Below are 5096 nucleotides of genomic sequence, written 5' to 3' on the forward strand. Positions count from 1 at the left end.
ACAGGCGCTGTCACGGTCCGAAGAGGAATGGCTTCGGGGTAGCGGGTGGCGTGGTCCACCAGGACCAGGATGAACCGGTGCCCCTGTGCCGTTCGGGGGTCCAGGGGCCCCACAATGTCTATTCCTACCCGTTCGAACGGGGTGGTGACGACGGGAAAGGGTTGCAAGTGTGCTTTGATCTTTCGGCCGCTCTTCCCGCTGGCCTGGCAGGTGGGGCAGGCCCGGCAGTGGTTGGAGACATCATTTCGCATTTTGGGCCAGTAGAAGTGAGTTACCAAGCGGTTGTACGTTTTGTCCTGCCCCAGGTGCCCAGTGAGGGGGACATCGTGTGCCAAGTTCAAAAGGAAGTCTCTGAAGCGGAGGGGTACCACCAGTACCCGACTGGCCCCCAGCTCAGCAATTCTTTGCTCACTGTAGAGCAGGTCATTGTCCCAATAAATCCAGTGGGCCCCTGAGGTGTCTCCTGCGCTCTGGGCGAGGGCTTTCTGCCGGAGTCCCTCGAGGGAGGGACAGGTTCTCTGTTCCTGTCGGAATTGTTCCGGGGTGGGACCACCCTCTTGACGCCACTGGGCCAGTTCGGGAAGGTCCTGGAGTCGAACGGGCCCTTCTTCGTTTTGCTCTGGGGGATTGGCTCTTAGGGCGGTTCCCTCTGGGACGATCGGGGGAGGAGGCTCTGGCCATTCTGGTTCTTCGGGACTGGGATGGCGCGGGCGGCCATGGACCGGGTCGTTATGCGGGCCCATTCAGGGAGGCCCAACATCCCCAGGTGCTCTCTTCTTTCAACGGCGGCCCAAGGGGAACTTTCGAGGTCGTTCCCCAGGAGGCAGTCCACAGGTGCATCATCGCGGACAGTCACTTTCAGCATTCCGGACACTCCTCCCCACTCGAAGGGGACGCAGGCCATCCGACACAGGCTTTCTGAGTTGTCGGCTGACCGGACGGGGCAAAGGATGTTTGGCAAGATCTGATCCGGGGTCACCAGATGACAGCGGACTGCTGTCACACTGGCCCCGGTGTCGCGTAGGGCTTCAGCCCCGGCGCCCATTAATGTTGACCCACTGGCTATATTTCTGCGTATTGGCGGGTAGGGGGGCCTGCGGGATCATGCCTATTTCCCCTAGGCAGACCAGGGACATGGCGGCTGGTTCCCACTCGGGCTGGTCGGCCTCGTACTCCTCAGGGTCTTCTGGGGTTTGCCCTTCCCCCAGGGCGGCGGCAGCGACCTGGCGGGGCATAGGGTTCTGGTTTTTCGGGCAATTAGGATCATTGGCGTAGTGGCCGGGTCGCTGGCATCGGTGGCAAGTAACGTTGGTCCGGAACCCCGGACGCATCGGGGGGTTTCCCCTGCCGGCCGGGGGCGGGGCGTTGCTGGCGGTAGCCACCGGGACGGTGTCTCTGTCCCGACCCTGGCCTCCCCCTCCTCCTTGGGGGCGATGGGGTCCTTGGTTGGTTCTGTTCGGTTCGCTGGGCCCGTTTCGGGCAACCTGGGTGCTTTCCCATCGGTCAGCTTCGGCGGCGAGTTGCCGAGCTTCAGTCAGTTTACTGTCGAGGAGGTGCTGCCTGAGCTCGACGAAGCAGTTGTTAGAAAGGTGTTCCCACACAATAAGGTCGAAGAGTTGCTCGTAAGTGGTCACCTTGCTGCCCTTGATCCACCCCTCGAATGCTCGGCTGAAGAAGTTCACGTACTCCACCCAAGTTGTACCCGGGATCCGTTTGCAGTCGCAGAACCGCTGGTGGTACATCTCGGGCGTGAGTCCGTATCGAGTGAGGAGGGCGGCTTTCATGTGGTCGTAGGATGTCATCTGATGGTCCGGGAGTTGCAGCAGGGCGTCGCGCCCTTCGTTGACGAACCTCCCCCATAACCCGGCTCCCCAGTCGCTCCGGGGAATCCGGTGGGAGGTCATGGCTACCTCATAGGCCTTGAACCATTGCTGGATATCATCGTTCCGGTAATACTCTCTGAAGACATCCTTGGGGATGTGGACTTTAGGGTCTGTAGTGGCAGGAGTGTTCGGGCGCTCGGGAACCCCGAGATCTTTGTTCTGTTTCCGAAGCTCTATTTCTTTGAGGTTGCGTTCCTGTTCGTAGGCTAGCTCCTTCTCTTCTAACTCTCTCTGTCTTTGTTTCTCTTCCCGCTCCTCTCGGAGCCTCAAGTGTTCCAACGTTATTTTTTGTTCCGCCAATTTCAGTTCTCCATCCAAACGCAGTCGAGTCAGCTCCAATTCATGGAGTCGTCTTTTTTCCCGTTCCCGGATCTCCTCTGGGGAGAGACCCGATCTTCTTTCTTCCGTCGGAGGGATGCTCGTTTCCGGTGCCTCGGGGCTTTGGTTTTGGGGTACGGCCGTACCCGTCTCTGCCCAAGATTCCAGGGCCTTTTTGAAGTCTTCTTTCGTGCTTAGTCCTGTGGTAGCAATGCCTAGTTCTATGCAGAATTGTTTTAGTTCTCTGTGGTTGTACTCTTCTAGTTTTTCCATTTGGAATTTTTCCGTGGTTCCGCTCACTTTTGTTGACATTGTGGTTGTGTCGTGGGGTGAGTTACTCTCAGTACGATTACGCGTTGGTTCGGATCGCGCCGCTGGCCACCAATGTTAGACGGGGACCCGGAGGGTCGGCCGAGGACAGGGGGAGAGGCCTCCAGTGAGGGCCGTCTCCAGCAATCGTACCGACGAGTAACTTCCCCCCCCACAGATGGACACCACACAAGGATGAGGTCAACACACTTTATATACGGTTCTTGAAGCAAGGTTATCAGCGATACAGTGAGGTCGGGACACGAGGGTCCTCTCAATTCTAGTCTCTGTAGGGAAAGGGGTAGCGGGACAGTCTTGGTACCGGTCCGGTACAGGTGTGGCAAAAGGGGAGCTCACAATCCTCGAGCTTAGGGGTCTGCAAGGTCGGGCCGCGGCAGCGCCAGCAGGCTTGGATGGTGGTTCTCGAAGGAGGGCCGCGGCAGCGCCAGCAGGCTTGGATGATGGTTCTCGAAGGAGGGCCGTGGCAGCGCCAGCAGGCTTGGATGATAGTTCTCGAAGGAGGGCCGCGGCTGCGCCAGCAGGCTTGGATGATGGTTCTCGAAGGAGGGCCGCGGCAGCGCCAGCAGGCTTGGATGATAGTTCTCGAAGGAGGGCCGTGGCAGCGCCAGCAGGCTTGGACGGCGGTTCACGTTGCAGAGGGCCGCGGCAGCGTCAGCAGGCTTCAGAGATGGGCTCACAAGGCAGGGCTGCGGCAGCGCCAGCAGTTCGTCAGGGATGAGTTCTTCAAGGTGTCTCTCGACTCCAGGATACAACTGCCTTCCTGCTCTGGAGCTGCCCCAGTTATAGGTCTGGTCTCCTTTGATGTCCGGACCCTCGCGCTTGGAGGTCGGGAGGTCCGGGATGAGGGAGCCCAGACACCCAGCAGGGGGTTGAAGCCAGCGCCCGGGGAGGCTGGGGGCAATCGGCACCTGGCGGGGGAGAACCATCGACACTCCTTCCTCCCATTGACCTGCCAAGTGGTCTCTTCACCTCCTGGGTGGATGGTGGTGCCTCGATGTCGGGGCCTGGCCAGGCCCAGGGTTGGGGTCGAGCCGAGGCCACGCGGCCTCGTGGTGCAGTGTCCAAGATGGCGGCTGGGCCGGGGCAATGCTGCTGATGGAGGTCCGGGCCAGCCGATACCGGGGTGTTCGGGAGCAGGCGTCCCGTTGGGGACGGGTTGCTGGTTGCCTCGGTGGGTTGCCGGGATGGTTCTTTCCGGGGATACAGGGAGAGCCGGTGTCCGGGCCCTATCACGGGGGGAGGGAGCGGGCCTTCCACGAGGCCTGCCAACATCGGCCATCACACTCAGTCAGCTAGTTCCTCACTCACAACGGAAGACAGCCGTCCTAGTCTAGCGCCTTGCACCCAAAGTGCAGTGCGCGCCAATGGAAAGGGATATTCACAAACCTACTTGTCTAGGTTCCACGACCTTCAGCTTCTTGTGGTAAAGTGCCAAACACTGAAAATAAAAATAAATCCAGCTCTCCGTACTTGATAGTGCACCATTGAATTACACCATCAATAAGAATCCGAGAATTTCCATTTGTTTGATGACGTCTGACTGGCTTATAACAATTACTGCTATGTCACTTAAGTGGGCTTCATGAGAGGATCACATTCTCTGGTGTTACTCCGTATGCATGAATTTTCGATCCTTCTGGTTCTTGCAAATGATGAGTGTGTTTTCATGCATAGCTGTGGCGTGTGACGTCCCATCTTTGTTAAGACTGTGCACATTACCCTTCTGAGCTAGAACTGGAGGTGCATTGTAATAATAGAGTATATATTGTGTTAAAGTAAGTGCTAAACTTTCTAAATCGGTGAATGGCGTTTTAAATGAAGTGTTTAATCAGTGTGAAAATCTGATCCGTGCTTAAATTCATAATCTACAAATTTCAGGTTAGAAAACTGGTTAGTAGCTGAGCTGGTTAATACACTTATTGCAGAAATGTAATGTACTGCGAACTGATGGTAAAAACCCTGCTAGATCTGTATCATATTTGATTGGGTAATGCAAGTTTTTTTTTTTAATACAAGCACCAAGCACAGTAAAAGAGATCAGTTGGTTAGGCATCTGCTGCAAACATCACCACGTAAATTGCAAGGTATATTGCTGACTCCTAGCAAGCTTAAACTCATTCTTTTGATCTTTTGGTTTGGACTGTGTTTTATAAAAATAATCATAATTGTGTCTGTATTTTTTATATATCAACCTAACTAAATACAGCACTTTAAATTTATGTTTTATAGGAAATTGAAAATTTTTGGCTGCTCCCAGTATGTATTTCTTTGGACTCTGCACATTGAGAGATCACCATATGGATTACCACTGCATGAGTTTCCTTTAGAAACAAGCATTTGCAAAGTAATAGGTCTCGCATGTACATGTGATTGAGCTACTGGCATTGTAAATGACAATGCCTTTTATTTATGTTTTTGTTTTTAAAACATAAATAAAAGGCTTTGTCATTTACAATGCCAATAACTTAAACTTGCGTAAATGCGAGACTTATTGCATTGCAAATGCTTGTTTGTCTAGCAGGAGGGGCGGGATAAGCAACAGATTGCTGACTGGGTCAAGAGGGT

The 5096-nt window shown here is 54.7% G+C and overlaps 1 non-coding gene across 1 annotated transcript; it reads left to right on the top strand.

Moving 5' to 3' along the window:
* Nucleotides 1-4161: 4161 nt before the first annotated feature.
* LOC147712918 (small nucleolar RNA U13) lies at nucleotides 4162-4260 on the top strand. Its single transcript, XR_015296202.1, has one exon. It is a non-coding gene; the product is annotated as a small nucleolar RNA U13 (small nucleolar RNA).
* The last annotated feature ends 836 nt before the right edge of the window (nucleotides 4261-5096 follow it).

Source organism: Lissotriton vulgaris, chromosome 5 (assembly GCF_964263255.1).
Source record: "Lissotriton vulgaris chromosome 5, aLisVul1.2, whole genome shotgun sequence".
Lineage (NCBI taxonomy): Eukaryota > Metazoa > Chordata > Amphibia > Caudata > Salamandridae > Lissotriton > Lissotriton vulgaris.